At 44.6% G+C, this 17,841-nt stretch overlaps 1 long non-coding RNA gene across 1 annotated transcript; it reads right to left on the reverse strand.

Annotated features, from left to right (window-relative positions):
• Positions 1–2,425: 2,425 nt before the first annotated feature.
• On the reverse strand, positions 2,426–11,889 carry LOC146812648 (uncharacterized). The gene is made up of 3 exons (XR_014965973.1): positions 11,834–11,889; positions 3,487–3,871; positions 2,426–3,213 (listed from the first exon to the last, which is right to left on the reverse strand). It is a non-coding gene; the product is annotated as an uncharacterized LOC146812648 (long non-coding RNA).
• Between the last annotated feature and the right edge of the window lie 5,952 nt (positions 11,890–17,841).

Raw genomic sequence — 17,841 nt, forward strand, 5'->3', positions numbered from 1 at the left:
CCGGGTATTGCTTCTTTGGTGCCTGCAGCTGCAGGGGAGTAGCTCATTTACTCCATGAGAGTCCCATTGGCAATTTGCGAAGCACTGGCAGGCCTCTGGGTTTCTTGAGGTCTGCAAAGCGGAATGACAAATTAGTTGCTCCACTAGGGTCGGGTGCAGCAGGCAGGCTGGCAGGGTTGGTGCCAAGTCAGTCGTTTTCCTCGGTTCTCGGGTCTTTATAGTCTTCTTCTTTCTCCACTTCTTCTTTTGGTCCATAGAAACCTAAAGTCCTAGTATCAGGGGTCCCCTAAACACTCACTTTAGGGGCGTTAAGGGGAGTGAGGGCTAGTAGCCAATGGGCTACTTACCCCTGGGGTCACTATACCCCTAGATGACCACTTCTTTTGGGTCACCCAAATTCCTAATTCCACCACACACAAGAAGGTGGAATCCTAAATTTGGTCTCTGTTTCAGTCTTGGTCACCCTGGAGGTGTGCCCAGCATGGCATTGCAACAACCCTCTTTCATAACATATTTTCCCACCTGTCCTGGAGCTGATGGCTCAGGGTGCGGGGGGAGGGGTCGGCATCCTTTCCTGTGAGGGAAGCGAGATTCTCATACCAAAGGTGGTGGGCTCTTTGAAAACCCCTGCCTTGCAATGCTAATTCACAGGTCATCCTCTGGGACGGGGTGTAAACACCTGCCCGAGCAGGCTTTGTTTCTGACCTCCTGAGAGCATAGGCCCTCACCCCTGAGGGTCAGAAACTCATCTGTGGTGGCAGGCTGGCTAAACCCAGTCAGTCAGCACACCAGTAGTTAGTAGGTTTTCAGAGGGCACCTCTAAGGTGCCCTCTAGGTACATGTATTAATAAATCCAACACTGGAATCAGTGTGGGTTTTCTAATATGAGGTATTTGATATCAAACACCATCTGTTTCATGGAAGCTATGATGTAGCTGGGAAACTCGTTTTGCCCAGTGCACAGTACGTACCTTAAGATGGCTTCCCTTCTCACTTGCAATCTCTAGTAATAAAACTAGACATTACAGGGGCATTGCTGCTCATACAGATATGTCTTCACATAAAATCTAATGCACCCTGCCTCAGTGCTCAAAAGCCTGCTGTAGGGGTGACTTACATATATTAGACGCGGTGACTTTGGCATGTCATTTTTTTATGCCCATGTCATTCATCCTGCAATGGCAGTCTGTGCGGAATGGGTAACCGGGTCCCTTGGGGTGGCATAAGATATGCTGCAGTCCTTAGGGACCCTCTTTAGTACCCCTGCCCTAGGTACCTGGGGTACCATTTACTAAGGACTTACAGGGGTGGTAAAGTAATTTGCCAATTGTAGCACAATTAGACAACAGCTTGTTTTAGGGAGGGAGCACTGGCACTGAGGTCTGGTCAACAGGCGTCAGTGCACTGTCAGAATCCAAAATCAGCATGTAGTAGCTAAAAAGGGGGCAAAAAGTGTGTGTGGCGGTAACTGCAACAAAAGCCATGTTCCTTACACTCAGCAACCCAAAGACTCCACTTCCTGTGTTCCTCTCACTGTGACACTGATCGTGTGTCCCCCGTCCTGGGTGATGTTAAGACCACACCACGATCAGCTCCAGCACACCAAGGAACCAGTCGGATGAGGAACACTGGGCCAAGGCCACAGGGTGGTGGGGTTAGGGCCTGTAGGCCAGCATACTAAGTCCACTGGGGTCACTGACACTCAGACCACCATGCACAAGTCTTGGGAGACTACAATCAGTCCCAAGACATGATGGGCCAGGTACTGACTGAGCTCCGGGAGATAAAGCAGCTGCAGAGGCAGCACAACCAGCAGATGGAGGCTCACAACTCCAATATGGGCCCCCTGGTTGGGGTGCTGCAGGACATTTACATCCACATGTGCAGTGCTTTTCAACCACCATGTACCCCTTCCTGAGGTCCTACAACATCTGGGCCATCTACATCAGCCACAGCCACCAGAAGAACCTCATGCAGGCTCCCTAGCCCCTGCATCTGTGGAACCCACCTCCCCAATGCAGGGGACGTCCATGCAGATCACCAGGAGGTGAAAATGGCAGACCTCTGCTACCGCCAGCAACAAACCTCAACGCTAATTTCCTCTGGAGTGTGCCTTTCATCAACTCCGTGGATTATTTCTGGACACATTTGCCTTTCTGATGGCAGTATTATTTTTGGAAATTGGACTTCAAATTATTTTGGATCTCCAACTATGGTTTCATTCACCATGACTGACTTCTTCACATTTTGCTTTGCCTATGGTATCTTCACCCTCTTAAATTTCATCATGTTTACTACAATAAAATTAAAAGTAAAGTATTCATAGACTGGAGTCGTATATCTCAACTCTATCAATAAATGCTTTTTATTCCATCATAATATCACAATGACAAACACCAAAATGTTGTGTAAACACAGAAGATTTGCAAGTAGGTAATGTTTATTTCAAGTTCGCAAACATGACTCCCAATAATGTCTGACCATTTAATCCTCAACTACTATGTTTATTACATTAGACCAATAATTGTCTTTCAACATTTAATTTCAGTAACAGAACAATCCATACAGGACACTAATGCTCAGTGACACTTTTCACATTTCCAATTCCAGACCTTGCCAACAAGGAAGAAGAGAATATTTCCAAAACAACCAGATTGAATAGGCAAATTATCATTGACTCATGTCATCATCTGGAGCTGTATCTTCTGGTTCACATAAGGAATCCCACATCAATTACACCAATAGGCATACACATGGCAGTACTACATTTTGTAGACACAGGATCATTCCAGTCCACTGTTCCAGTATCTAGATGGAATGTCACAACCAAGTTACAGTGTAGTGCTACAAGAAGTATGCCCTACAATGATGAGACACATCAACAGCTACATAGATTTTACACTCAATGAGAATTTTGCCAATGTGAAGGGAGATGACCATGATTTGGCTCCTGTACCACATTTGGTTTGAGCTAATGATGGCACACATATTGCCTTAGTGCCAACACACCACAGAGAACAAGTCCAATGTAACCTTCAAATCCATTATTCAATCACAGTGCAAGTTGGCTTGGCACCAGATTTGTATACCCAAAGTCTGTGTCTGTCTTTCCCAGGATCAACCCAGGTCCCCTTTGTACTTTGATACAACACCATGTGCCTGCAATTGCCTCAACACTTAAATGTCCAAATGAAGATGACATGGTGAAGGAACCTAAAAAAAAATCAAAAACAAAAAGATTACCAATCAAACATAGCATAATAGACACATAGCAAGGTCAACCTTTGGAGGACACAGTTCCACAAAACAATGTGAGAGGCACAATGTAACTAAACACAGTTGTCAATCACTTTAAACAACAAACGGCTTTGGCCAGACTTTCTATGTACTTGCCCTTCCTAACAATTTACCACCACATACTTCTCTCATCATCAAATCTATAGTTGGTTGAACTGTAAAAGTGATAACATGTACAGATGTACTTACATTCATAAAAAGAAGTTCTCGATGACATCTTGACATAAGTCAAATCCTTCCTCTTTTCCACTATCATCTTCATTAGGCATTTCAGGATCCTTGCCTGGTGGCTCTTCATGCTCTCCATCCTCTGCGAAGTAAAGGATGTTCCATTGCAGGGCAATGTTGTGGAACATGCAGCAGGCCACGGTGATTTGACACACCGTAGTGGGTTAGTAGAGGAGGACTCCACCAGTTTTGTCTAGACAACGAAATCTGGCCTTTAGGAGCCCAAAAGTCTGCTCCACTGGCCTCCGTGTTCTTTCATGGGCCTCATTGAAGCGGACTTCCGCTGGTGTTGTTGGATTCCTTAGCGGGGCCAACAACCATGGTTGGTTGGGATAAGCTGAGTCTCCTAGATGGATGATATAAAAGTGCAAAAAAATGTAACACATTTTCAGATTGTCCAACTAGAAATTCCACAAACTATATTATGAAAGATTGTACTGGCCAATAAATCAGGCCCTCTCAGGTCCAAGTTGTGGGATTTGCAGGGGTATGGTGCTGTTCTGTAGTATAAAGGAATCATGGGCAGAGTCAGAGAAATGCGCACAGACGTGATTTACTAATCCGATAAGCAGACAACTTGCACGTTGATTGAATAGAAGTGTTTCTGATTCCAGTACACCTGTTCCCTGGCGTGTGGTAGCACTAAGGCAATATGTGTGCCATCAATTGCTCCAACCACATGTGGTAGGTGACCCAAGCCATAGAAGCCACCCTTCACATTGGCTAAATCCTGCTGCCGTGGGAAATGGATGAAGCAGTTGATGTGTCTCCTCATTGAAGAAAGTACTTCTTGTAGCACACTACTGAAAGTTGGTTGTGACATTCCACTAGATACTGCCACAGTGTATTGGAAGGATCCTGTGGCCACACAATGAAGTATTACCATGACTTAAATGGTAAGCACCTCAAATACTCTTTACATCTGGAGATATGTATGTATTGTGTATAAATACATTTGAAAATGATGTTAGCTATGTGTATAGTGCCACATATCCCATAGGTGTCTCAAAAATGCCGTTTTGGAATTATCCATAGCTCCCTGACCCCTTCAGAGTAGCACAAACCCTTGAGGACACTTATTAGATGGGCACAAGGTGGCCCTTGTAACGTAAAAGTTGAGGAAAGGCTGCAGATAACAAGGCCTGTCACTAGACAGTGCTCATTCAGAATCGTGGGCCAAGCTGGGGCCGAGTCACAGGCTCATACAACTGATGAACTGATGTACAGCTGTCAAGAACATGGTAGTAACATCCCCGGTAAGGGGCATGAACATTGCTGGCTAGTTCCAAAAACCGTTCTTCAGGATCATACCCTTTCCAAGCAATCAAGTAAAACAAGCATTCTTTTTTACGCTTAGAATTAGTGATTCTCTGTACCTTGAATTCCAAAGGATTATCCAGTGTTATAGGTGAGAGACGGGAACAGCACGGTTCAGGCCACAATAAGGCTTTAATAGGAACATGGAAAACACTGTAGTTTTCAATGTACTTTTAACTGTAATTTTACAGCTACTGGGTTAATGTCTCGTTCAATAGAAAAGGGACCCACATATCTGGGTGGCAGCTCACATGGTCCTTGCAATAGCAGGTGTTTAGAGGACAGCCAAACTTGGTCTCCAACACTATAGTCTAGCTGTTGGTGTCAATGTTTGATAGCATATTTTTTTATGCACAACTTAGCCTGACGCAAATGTGATAAAACCTGCTGTTGTGGATCAGCCAGGTGGTTGACAAAGTCTTATGTGTCAGATACATTTTCAGAGTGCATTACAACATTTTCGGGCAAAATATGAGGATGTGTATCAGTTAAACAATAAAAGGGGGAACTTTCAGTGGCTGAAAGGTGTGAGTTTGGGTAAACAAATTCAGAGAAGGGTAAAAAGGATTCCCAAACCTTTGGAGTAGAGGTCAATAGACATTACAGTGCAAACCCTGGTGTACCCACTCCGTCTGCCCTTCAGTTTGTGTGTGATAGGCAGCGGAGAGTTAAGCATCAATGTCCAATGATGTGCAAACAATGCGCCAAAATTGTGAAATGGATAAAGACTGCGCCAAAATTGTGAAATGGATTGCAGGCCCCCATAAGAAATGATGACTGAGGGGGTCCGTGCAACCGCATGATTTGTTGAATAAACAGCGAGGGTCTTGGCAGCGGGTATTTCTTTTAGGGCAATAAAATGCACCATCTTGGAAAAAAGATCTACTGCCACCCAAATGGTAGTATAGCCATTGGAGCTGGGGGGGTCAGTAATAGAGTCCATGCTTATATTACCCCAAGGATGTGGAGGCCCTAGCAAGGTTCGTATAAAGTCTTATTTTGAGAACATATTGGGCAGGTCTGAACATAGTCATACACATCCTTGGACAATGTGGGCCACCACACCTATTGCTGATAGTTTGTTAGAGTCTTTTGAATTTCTGAATGACCTGCTAATGAAATATCATGACACCAGGTTAAGACTTCCTGTTTTAATTCTTTCGTGGGGACATAAAAAGCGGTACCGCGGTAAGGAAGCTCCTTGTGCACATTATTATGCTCTCCAGACACCCAAGAGTCCATTTCTTTTTTACTCATACTCTGCCTAAGTCTATCCAAGAAGGACTCCGGGTCACAGAGCCCTACGATGTGCTTTGAGGTCACAATGTTCTGTGGTGTCTGTCCTAGAGTGTCCTGATTTGTATAATCCCATCTAGCTAGGAGATCATCCATAATCTGTTGTGTGTCTGGCCAAAGGTAGTGTTGCCTTTCTTGAATGCATAATTTAATGGACAATAACTCTTGTTTGGCAGCTGAGTAATTCTGCTGTGTCAGTAAGAATCTTTTGAAAAAATGGGGACTGGGTGCATGTGTTCTGTTGTGCATCACATTGTGATAAAATATCACCCACAGCTACCTGGGAGGCATCCGTTTCCATGGGAGAAGACTGCGTCGGGTCTGTATGTCTGAGTGCTGGGGCTGTGGTGCATCTCTCCTTAACTAAGTGAAAGGCATCATTGGCCTCTTGTGACCATTCAAAATGTACCTTCTTTCTATCCAATTGACAAAAAGAGAATGTTCTGTCTCAGGCACTAAGGGCGCTTTAATTATAGCAATACGTCTGACAGCAACGGGATCCCAAGGTGACTAGATGGCGGGACCAGTCAATAGGAGGATTGTGCAACTGAAGCCAAGGGAGTCCTAAAATCGTGCCAAAGGTAGGTGTGTCACTGAGGTCAAGGTCTCAGTATGCCCTTTCTCACACACTAAGGATAGCAGAGTAGTTTGGTATACACTCATCTCAGAAGAGAGTTTGGGGCCATTTATGGCTCTAACAGGCTTTTTTAAACTGTGGAATCTGTAAAGAACTGGCCAACGCTAGATCTAATAAATTTCCTGTAGCCCTGGAATCTACAAGCATGGGTAAAACCTGTCTCTATTGATGTGCAATGATAAGGGTGACTGGTATTGTTAAATGTCTTGGAACTTTATGTGATGTATTAACCAGGTAAATGGAGGTCAGTTCAAGAACTACACCAGACTGAGTGACCAGTGTCAACTGGGCACTCTAACTTTTTCAGCATCGTGTCAGAAGTCAAGGTGCTAGTCTTCCGAATTCCCTTGGGTTTGGCAGGGCATTCTTGTGCAAAATGCCCTGCTTCAACGGCAATACAAACACAGATTTAATTTCTTTCTTCTTTTTTCATCAGCGGTCAAAGGACCGCACAAGCCACCAATCTGCATGGGTATTGTGTTATCCTGATTCTTAGACTCTGACTTTTTCTGCTCAGACTGCAAAACTGGGAGTCTGGGTTCCCCTCAGGGATGTTCCATTAAACTATGGTCAAGACTGACAACTAAGTTAATAAACTCTGAGCAATCCGAGGGTAAATCTATCATGCACGTCGGGAAATCCTTTGAGTCATCCATTAACTCCCTATAAAAGAAGGAAGTCCTATTTTTCTCTCGCCACTGGGTTTCTGTAACTAGCTTACAAAAAGCAGTAATGTAGGTAAGGAGATCCTTACTGTCCTGACAGAGTTTTAGCAAATCATTTTCATTGGTTTGGACAAAAGTGTTCATAGCAAAGAGACAACGCGCCACCTCTTTGAGTTTACCAAAATCATGTAAAACTGGGTCATTACTTTCAATGAAAGGAAAAGGCCAACCAGCAGCAGTACACCCCTGAGATAGGATACGATCATGGCTATTCTAGCAGTGTCAGAGGGAAAGGCTCCTGGTTTACAAAGAAACTGCAACTGCTTCAAAAATGGATCAAAATTGTGACTATCCTCAAAAAACGGTTTTGGTGGGACCAAGGGCACTGGGACTGGAGTGGTAATTTTGACACTGTGTTTCCGGCAGCGGAGGAGCTTGGTAGATTTCCCAAATTACTAAAGTGTGGGTGTTGGGGAACGGGACATCTGCTCTTGTGAACCGCTCCAGGCCCCACCTCATAAGACCATGATGAAGGGAGAGGGTGAACCTGACTAGTTTGTCCTTAAGCGACTGAATTTTCTGCTGCAAGGACTGAACTTCGTGCTGTACACCCTCTAAAGACCCTGCTAAGTCTAAAACATTAGGGGTGCCCTCGGGCAGAGTCTGAGCCAGGCCTTGAACGTCTTTCGGGTCATCCATGTCATCCGGACGGTGGAAGCATGCAAGGCTTGGCCTTCTGTCATGCATTTACCTGGTCTCAACTGCAGAGATGAGCATGGAGCTGGTGCTGGACCTCCTATTCCACCCAAGGACAATGCACGTCAAGGAACTGAAACATTAGATCTCACACTGTCCTCCTGGGGGAAAGAGAGGTTGGGATAAAATAAGAAAAGAGAGACATGCGATACTGGATATGTTCACCAGCTGTGAGATGTTATGTGACAGGATTTGTCACTTCTGAGACCTATATTTGCAAGGTAGATGTGCACTGGGCCAGAATCTCTGGCTTTGCAATGATGCAATGCATTGGAAATAAAAAGATGAGGCAGTTACCATCAGTAAACTAATAAGTCTTTACTTACACTGAACATGCATCAACTTTAGTGACACAAACTTACAGGTCTCATCAGCAACTCGGCATGAGAGCAGAATAACCAAAATCACAGAGAGGAGTGTGGCACTCCTAGGAAACTTGAAATACAGATTGGGGTTAGTTACACTCTCCAGGATACACTCAGAGCAAAGGGTGGAGTTACTTGCAATCCTAAGGACACACTCGGAGAAAAGGTTGGAGTCACTTGCACTCCTAGGGATACAGTAGGAGCAATGGTTGGAGTTACTTGAACTCTTAGGGATACAATCGAAACACAGGGAGGGGTACAAGGTTGATGTATATATCAACGACACTGAAGTGCATTCTTTTGCCACTACTTTTCATCAGAGAAACAGGACTAAAGTATTTAATCCTTGCGCTGTGACAGTTCTAGCATCAGGGTTGTAGGAAGGGTCCAGAGGATAAACACACAAGAAGCCCTGGAGTAATTCACAGAGAGGACATGGAGGCAAAGTCTATAGTCTTTGAAGATGGGGATACTCTGTCCTGTTTACTCCTGTAGGAGGTTTAATGTGCACTAACCTAATATCAAGTACTTAAGTTAAGTTTGTCTACTTGACTGAAGTGCGAATAAGATCTCGAGGCTTTGATGCAGGGAGTCGTGGAGATCCAAAGTAGCTGTGCAGGAGGGAGTGAGGAGGAAGATGTCAAGGGAACGAGTGCCAAGGGAACCACATGTTTGGATGGACTTTAAGGAGACCAGAGCACTTTTAGGTTCAGGCAGGATTCTTCAGGTGAGTGGGAAGGGTAAAGCTTATTCCACAAGGAGCAAGGCCAAGTCCCGGTTCGGGTTTGGGCGTGGTTTATATACCAGCTAGGTAACATGGGGCACGCGGCTGTCTGGAAGGTTCTCGAACCTTGCGCAAAATGTGCTAGTTTATTCGCTTTGAACCTAATGGAATGGGCAGGTGCAACTTGGTGATCGAAACCAAATAACAGGAAAGTAATGTTTACGTGCATTATGGAAAACAACATCAAGACACCAGTAAAAAGCGGGAACAAGGCTTGCCACTGGCTCACTGGATTCTGGGAAAAGCTTGCAGGGATTTAATGGAAAACCACACCAAGGCCCTAGGAACAGCGAGAGCAATTAATCCATTGCTTCACTGGATTTGGGGAACGCTTGCAGGGGTTTAAGTGTACTGGAAATTACGGGTGCTGGGGAAGCATCTTTCATGAGGGTGCTGGGGGAGTATCTTTCATGAGGGTGCTGGGGATGCATCAGTCATGAGGGCACTGGGGGAACAGCAGTTATGAGGGTGCTGGGGAACAGCAGTCATGATATCATAACGTGCCATAGGTGTAAAGCAACATGAGCCCTGCGCAGTTGACTACTACGCAGAGGAAGCAAGAGGGGGTTGTGACAGAGGGAGCAGGAGGAGGTTGCGACATACAACGGGCTAAAACAATGTGGGTGTTTGAAATAGGCTAACGTCACATCAAGGTTTGCAATATATCAACACCACAGCAGGGTTTCACAATATACTAATGCAACAGAATGATCTACATAATATTAACACTACAGCAGAGTTTTCATAATACTAATTCCACACCAAGTTGTACAATAGACACAGCAACTGGAGAATTTATAATATATCAACATCATAGGAGTGTTTACGACAAAGTAACATCACAGCAGCATTTACTATTGTTTAGCACTGCAGGAGGCTTTACAAAATATCTAACCGCACCACAAAAGAGTGTGGAAGGAAATAATACTACCGTAGGAATTGCAATGTCCTAACGCCACAGCAGAGTTTACAATGAGATAACACCAGAGTACATTTACACTATAGTAATATCACAGCAGAATTTACACTATAATATCACCACAGAATGGTTTACATCAGAGTAACTTCCACAGAAGGGTACACAACATACTAACAGCACATCAGGGAACTACAGCACAGTAACACCACAGCAAAACTTGCAACAGAGCAACACAACAGCAGAGTTCCTAACAAACTAACACCACAGCACATTTTACAATAGACTAACAATGCAGCAGGGTTACAATGTGCTTACACCACAGCACGGTTTACAATAGACTAACAATGCAGCTGGGTTTACAATGGACTAACACCACTGCACGGCTTACAAAAGACTAACAATGCAGCAGGGTTACAATGTGCTTACACCACAGCACGGTTTACAATAGACTAACAATGCAGCTGGGTTTACAATGGACTAACACCACTGCACGGCTTACAAAAGACTAACAATGCAGCAGGGTTACAATGTGCTAACACCACAGCACGGTTTACCATAGACTAACAATGCAGCTGTGTTTACAATGGACTAACACCACTGCACGGCTTACAATAGACTAACAATGCAGCAGGTTTGACAATGGATTCACACCACAGCACGGTTTACAATAGACTAACAATGCAGCTGGGTTTACAATGGACTAACATCACTGCACGGCTTACAATAGGCTAACAATGCAGCAGGTTTTACAATGGATTCACTCCACAGCACGGTTTACCATAGACTAACAATGCAGCTGGGTTTACAATGGACTAACACCACTGCACGGCTTACAATAGGCTAACAATGCAGCAGGTGTTACAATGGATTCACTCCACAGCACGGTTTACCATAGACTAACAATGCAGCTGGGTTTACAATGGACTAACACCACTGCACGGCTTACAATAGGCTAACAATGCAGCAGGTTTTACAATGGATTCACTCCACAGCACGGTTTACCATAGACTAACGATGCAGCTGGGTTTACAATGGACTAACACCACTGCACGGCTTACAATAGGCTAACAATGCAGCAGGTGTTACAATGGATTCACTCCACAGCACGGTTTACAAAAGACTAACAATGCAGCTGGGTTTACAATGGACTAACACCACTGCACGGCTTACAATAGGCTAACAATGCAGCAGGTTTTACAATGGATTCACACCACAGCACGGTTTACAATAGACTAACAATGCAGCTGGGTTTACAATGGATTAACAGCACAGCGGGGTTTATAATGGATTCAGAGGCTTAGAGCGTTTATAGTCTTCATATTCAGCAGCAGTGTTTACAAATTAGTAATGCCACAGTTTAGTTGGCAATACAGCAACCGTACAGGAACATTTACACAACAATAATGCCTGAGCCTGGCTTACACTAATAACACAACAAAGTGCACAACATAATAACACCACAGTAGGGATTACAATGGATTAAAACACTGCATTAGCATTTACAATTTATGAACACATAAGCAGTGTTCACTCTTTCATTAAGTCCAGAATGAGGCTGGGATTGTTGACCTGAGAAGGACTGGATGAGTGATGCTTCCTGGAGTATGCAAGGTCTATGAATAGGTGCACAGTAGCCAAGCTCGCTCCACAGGTGTGCAGGCAGCTTATTACCTCCCCTGAGTTTCCATACATTCGTGGGTATGTCTACAAGTATGAGTGCCACCTAACACCATAACGTCACAATACCGGGTTCTGTAAGCTTTTACTATAATGAATTGCCAACTGGTGCGCCAGTCTAAATTGCGCAGTAGAAGCAACCCACGTCTTCATCTCATTTGGTTGTGTAATTAAACTGAGTCACACAATATGGCATGAGGTTAGAACCACACTTTTAATTGTCCAGGGTACAGCCCTACTCCTCCTACAAGGCTGCTAAGTATCACACAGGTATTTTCCTACAAGTTCAGTGAAATGTAGTTTCTTTTCCTTTTCACATACACCGCCTCTCAAACTCAAAATAGTGAAAACAAGACCATGTTGTTTCAGAGTGGATGTGACAGGTTCCATCTTGCTATTGGTCTGGGATATAGTTTAAAAACCTAATTATTTCAGGGACTTGCAGTCCATGTTCACTTGACTTCCTCTAATTGAACTAACACAAATGAAAAACTAAATTGTGAATGAAAAGGCCAGGACTCCAGCATTGGAACTTGGTTACATGGGAGTCATTTGGTGATCTTATCTGAAGAGCTGGCCTTGCTCAGGATACACAGTAAGGAGGTGAGAACTTGTTTAATCACTGCTGAACTGTCTTCTCTCAGTAAAGGGTTCACTGCTGGAAGAGTAGAAGTCTAGCGTTTGAGGTCCCTTATGGGTAGCTTACTCAGTCCAGAATTGTAGCTTGTATTCTAGGACTTGTAATCCTGATTTTAAAATGCAATTAACTGAACTACATGCCCCATAATTGAAAAGGCATGCGTTGTAAAAGCATATGCACTTTAAAAAATATATATATATATATTTGTATGTATTCTTACATACACATATAGATATACATACGTCTGTGTGTGTGTGTGTATATAGATTTACACACATATGTATATATATGAGAAAACACATTCTTATAGTATTATCTACATATATAAAAAAATTATATTAACATAAAAAACAATATATAATAAATTTTAATCCTGAACAACCCTCAACACCATACTCACCCTAAACCCTAAAAAATCCCTTACCACCCAAAAACCCGTACCCACCCTAAACTCTAAAAAATCACTTGCCACCCAAAAACTCATTCACACCCTAAACCCTAAAAATTCCCTTGCACCCAAAAACCGATTCTCACCCTAAACTCTAAAGATTCCCTTGCCACCCAAAAAACATATACCCAACTTAAACCCTACAAACTCCCTTACCACCAAAAAACCCATACCCACCCTAAATCCCCCAAAATCCCTTGTCAATCAAGAGCCTATACCCACCCTAAACCCTAAAAATCCCCTTGCCCCCCAAAATCCCATACCCACCCTAAACCCTAAAAATGATCTTGCCGCCCAAAAAACCATACCCACCCTAAACCCTAAAAATTCCCTTGCCACACAAAAACCCATACCTACCCTAAACCCTTAAAAGGCCCTTGTCACCCCAAAACCCATACCCACCCTAAACCCTAAAAAATCTCATGTTCACAAAAAGCAAACACCAACACTAAACCCTAAGAATACCCTTCCCCTAATACACATATATATATTAAAAAAAACATTAAATAAAAAAAAAAAATCAAATGTTACAGTGACGTTATAGTTCGGGTCAGATTTTACTCATACAAAACCAGAGAAATTCTGCCGGTATAGTTAGCTTAGTTAACTATAACTCGCGCACCCTACAATGCACTGCTTATGACCTCACATATTACATCACTCATGCCATGGTCAGTAACATCACTGATGACATCTCAAATAACATCACTGATGACATCATCCAGTGACTGAGTGTTTTTAAAAAGTTTGAGTGTTAAATATATATACCAAGGTGTATTGGTAAATCAGTGGGTGTATGAGTGACTGTATGGATGACTCAGTGGGCGCGTGACTGACTGTATAAGTGAGTGATTAGGTGTCTCCGTGAATGTATGGGTGAATGACTGGTTGAATGAATGTGTCTATCTGTCTGTTAGTTGATGTCTAAGTGGGTGTGTCATCAGTGATGTCATTTGAGATGTCATCAGTGAGGTCACTGACCATGTAATGAGTGATGTAATATGTGAGGTCATTAGCAGTGCATTGCGGGGATGCAAGTTATAGTTAACTTAGCTAACTATAATGGCTGAATTTTGTATGAGTAAAATATGACAATAACTATAACGTCCCTGTAACCTTTGTTTTTTTTTAGTGAATTTCAAAGGTTTTTAAAAATTCTATTTGCTAACTATAATGTCTTTGTAACCTTTGTTTTTTTAGTGAATTTCTATTTTTGTTTTAACTAGCAGTCAAGTTTGCAGAGTGGTGGAGAAAGGGGCCTGTGCCTCCAACCAGCTTTCAGGAATTCTGCTGCGTAGGACTTATAGGAGGTATCAGGAGGGCTTCTTGGCCCCCAAGGTACCCCAAGAGTAAAGTGGACTTCATCCCCCAACCAGTAGTGTGCCTGGAGGTGTATTTGCCATGTGGTGGAGAAAGGGGGCGTGGCCTCTGAAGACCTCTTAGCAATCCCACTGTGTGGGATTTACTGGAGGTAACAAGAGGGGTAGTTGGCCCCATGGATGTCCTTGTGGGCCAACTACCCCTCCTATTACCTCCAGTAAGCCCTACACAGCAGGATTGCTGAGTTCTGATAGGCCACGCCCCTTTCTCCACCACTCTGCAAACGCACCTCCTGGCTCGCTCTTGGTTGGGGGATGAAGTCCCCCTAGCCTCTTGAGGGTCCCTGGGGGCCAACTAGCCCTCCTGTTATTTGTAGTAAGCCCCACACAGCTGGACTGTTGAGACATGGTCAGGGGCCAGGCCCCCTTTCTCCACCACTCTGCAAACGCACCTCCTGGTGCACTGCTGCTTGGGGGATGAAGTCCACTTTAGTTCCAAGGCCCTCAGGACGCAACGGGACCTCATCGCCCCACCAGCAATGCGCTGACAGCAGCATTTGCAGAGTGGTGGGAAAAGGGCGTGGCCTTCGACCACCTCTCAGCAATCCCACTGTGTGGGCCTTACTGGAGGTAACAGGTGGGCTAGTTGGCCCTTAAGCACCCTCCGGAGCAAAGGGGACTTCCACCCCCAAGCAAGAGCACGCCAGAAGGCATGTTTGCAGAGTAGTGGAGAAAAGGGGCAGGCCTTCAGCAAGTAGGTCCTTCAGTTTTTAAATTTTTTTTATAGGAATGGAGGCTGTGTGGTCTCCCTTCCCTTGATCAGTTTGGGCCCCGGGGACCCCAACCCCCTGGGGCCTCACCTATTTTTTTTAAAAAAAGGGAGAGGGGCAGAGGAGCCACCCTTCCGGGCCATTTTCAGCCCAGAGGGCCCCATCCCCGGGGCCAGGCCACTTCTTTTTTTGTTTTTTAAAATGTTTTATTTTAAGGAGGGGGGGCCGCGCGACCCCCTCACCAGGCCAATTTCGGCCTGGGGACCCCATCTCCCAGGGCCTGGCCATTTTTGTTTTAAATACAAAAAAAGGGAGGGGGCCGAGTCACCTGGGCCATTTTCGGCCCCGGGGAACCCATTTCTCGGGGCATGGCCAGCTGGTTAGGGACCACGGGGGGAGCCTGAAGACCCCCGTGGTCCTGGGCAGCTCCCACCTCCTGCGGGTGTGGGCATTGTTTTTTACCCCCAGGGAGCTACTGACATGCAGCTCCCTGGGAGTAAAAAACAAAGTGTGCTCGCTTTGACTAAGCGAGAGCAAAGTGCTCTTGCTTGGTCAAAGCGAGCACACGTTTGCTATGGGATGGCGGGATAGCAAACTGCAATGTCCCGGGGGTGGGCACCCCGGAACATTGGTGGAGTCGGCCCTGGGGGGGGTGGTGGTGCCCAGGGCCATTTACGGCTCCAGGAGGCGGGCCGCGTGGCACCCCTCCCATTTGGAAAATAGCCCCGGGGAGGTGGTGGTTCCCGGAACTGCAGAGGCCTGTGAGGGTCCCCGCATCTCTATTTATCATTGCCTCAGGTACCTGGCCCACCCGGGGGCCTAACGGAAATGAAGAGCGGTAGCTAGTGCTTTTTTTTTTTTTTTTTGTCTCGGCTGGATTCGCGGATCCACTGCGAATTTCGCCGAAATGTTTGTTACATTGCTTTTTGGGCCCTGTGGGACCCTCTGAGCAGGCCTCGGGGGTCAGGGTGTTTCTACCTTTTTAAAATCTTTTTTCTTGTGACTTGGTTCAACCGAGTCACAAGATGGCTGCCAACACTTCTTGGTGTGAAGTGTTGACAGCCAATCAGATTGCAGGCTCGAGATCGGGAGGATTCGCGGCTCCTCTGCGGCCACAGTTGCATATCTGAGAAATGTTTCAATTCCTCAGGAACTACTGATTCGAATTCATACCACTTAACAATTTACACCACTTTAACAAAAAGAGTGCTTTCTGAAACAAGAGCTACCTTTTTGCCAAATTTGGTGTAATTCCGTTCAGCAGTTCGGGCTGTAGCTATGTCTAAAGATTTCTATAAAAAGGAACATGGAGAAAACGCATTTTGGGACCCTCGCTTTTTCTCGGCCCGTGCTTCACAAATCACCCCCGAAACTCTCAACACAGCAGCTGACCTGAATGCCCCATTAGTTTTGAAAATTTCATGAAGATTTGCCAATCAACACAAAAGATATTGGCAAAAGACAAAATGCTTTTCCTATAGAAGCAAGATCCTAACTATAACTACCTACTGGCGACCGACAGTAGGTAATATATATATATATATATACATATATATATATATATATATACACACACACACACACATATATATATATATACACATACATACATACACACATATATACCTATATATATATGAATGTATATCTCTGTGATCTTACAGTCATCCATCGAGCTGATCCGTTCCTTTTCCTGGAAAATACCTACGTATTCACATGGTGTTTTCTGTTTAAAAGGATAAACTATATAGTATTATACTTTAGAGACAATTACAGCATTTATAAGTATGTACACTCTTATTAATGTGAAAGTAATAATGCAAATGGATGCTTAAAGACAATGTGAAAAACGTGATCTTAATCTGTTCTTCGAGCAGAATTCTGGGTTAAGTACATACTTCTATGTCTATGTATTTACCGTTGTCATGACGATTTTGCAAGTAACTCGGCATTTAATGGTTGTTGAAGGTGAAGTCCGTCGTAGTGACAAAGGCGGCTTGCCGTCGAAACGCGTCGTGGCCTTCCTTGTGAAATAAAACCACTTCGTGCTTTATCCTCACGGAGTCTACGTCTGTCATCATTTCCCTTGGCAGAGTTGGTTGCATATTGAAGACTTTCCGGAATCTTTTCGTAGACCCTCCTCGATTTGGAGCACCGCGTAACCGGAACCCAGTGGCTGCAATCGTGTAGATAACGCGGCGCCCCCCGCAGCAGTTATTGTTCCCTCCACAGCCTACGCCTCGCATCGGAGGTTTTCTGTGGATTTTCAAGATAGCCGGAGGGCGGTCTGATTTTCAGGTAGGAACTCCGAAGCGTGCCTGGTTGTGAGTGTAACATTACAGTGGCTGATGGGAGAGGTAGTCCTGAGACTTCTGTACGGGCAGTGAGAAGCAAGAACTGAAACTTTTTTCCAAAAGATGGCCGAGGAGTGGGTCCGGGAGCGTGAAGAGGCAGCGTTGGACATTTTTAATGATGAGACATCCAATATACCGGCACGAACCTCGAATACTACTGAGGTTAAAAACAAGAACAATGATATGAAACAGACTATGTATGAATTGGAGAAACTACGCAAACTAGAAGTATCGAAATGGTGGGAGTGTAAATCGCTACAGAGGTATCTCGATGTAGGACGAATTCCGAGAGGATTGCGGATTCTTGTAGCACCTACATACGAAAATCCAGACCCCAACATGCTCAAAGAATGGGCGGAGAACAGTGCT

Source organism: Triturus cristatus, chromosome 7 (assembly GCF_964204655.1).
Source record: "Triturus cristatus chromosome 7, aTriCri1.1, whole genome shotgun sequence".
In the NCBI taxonomy this organism is placed as follows: domain Eukaryota; kingdom Metazoa; phylum Chordata; class Amphibia; order Caudata; family Salamandridae; genus Triturus; species Triturus cristatus.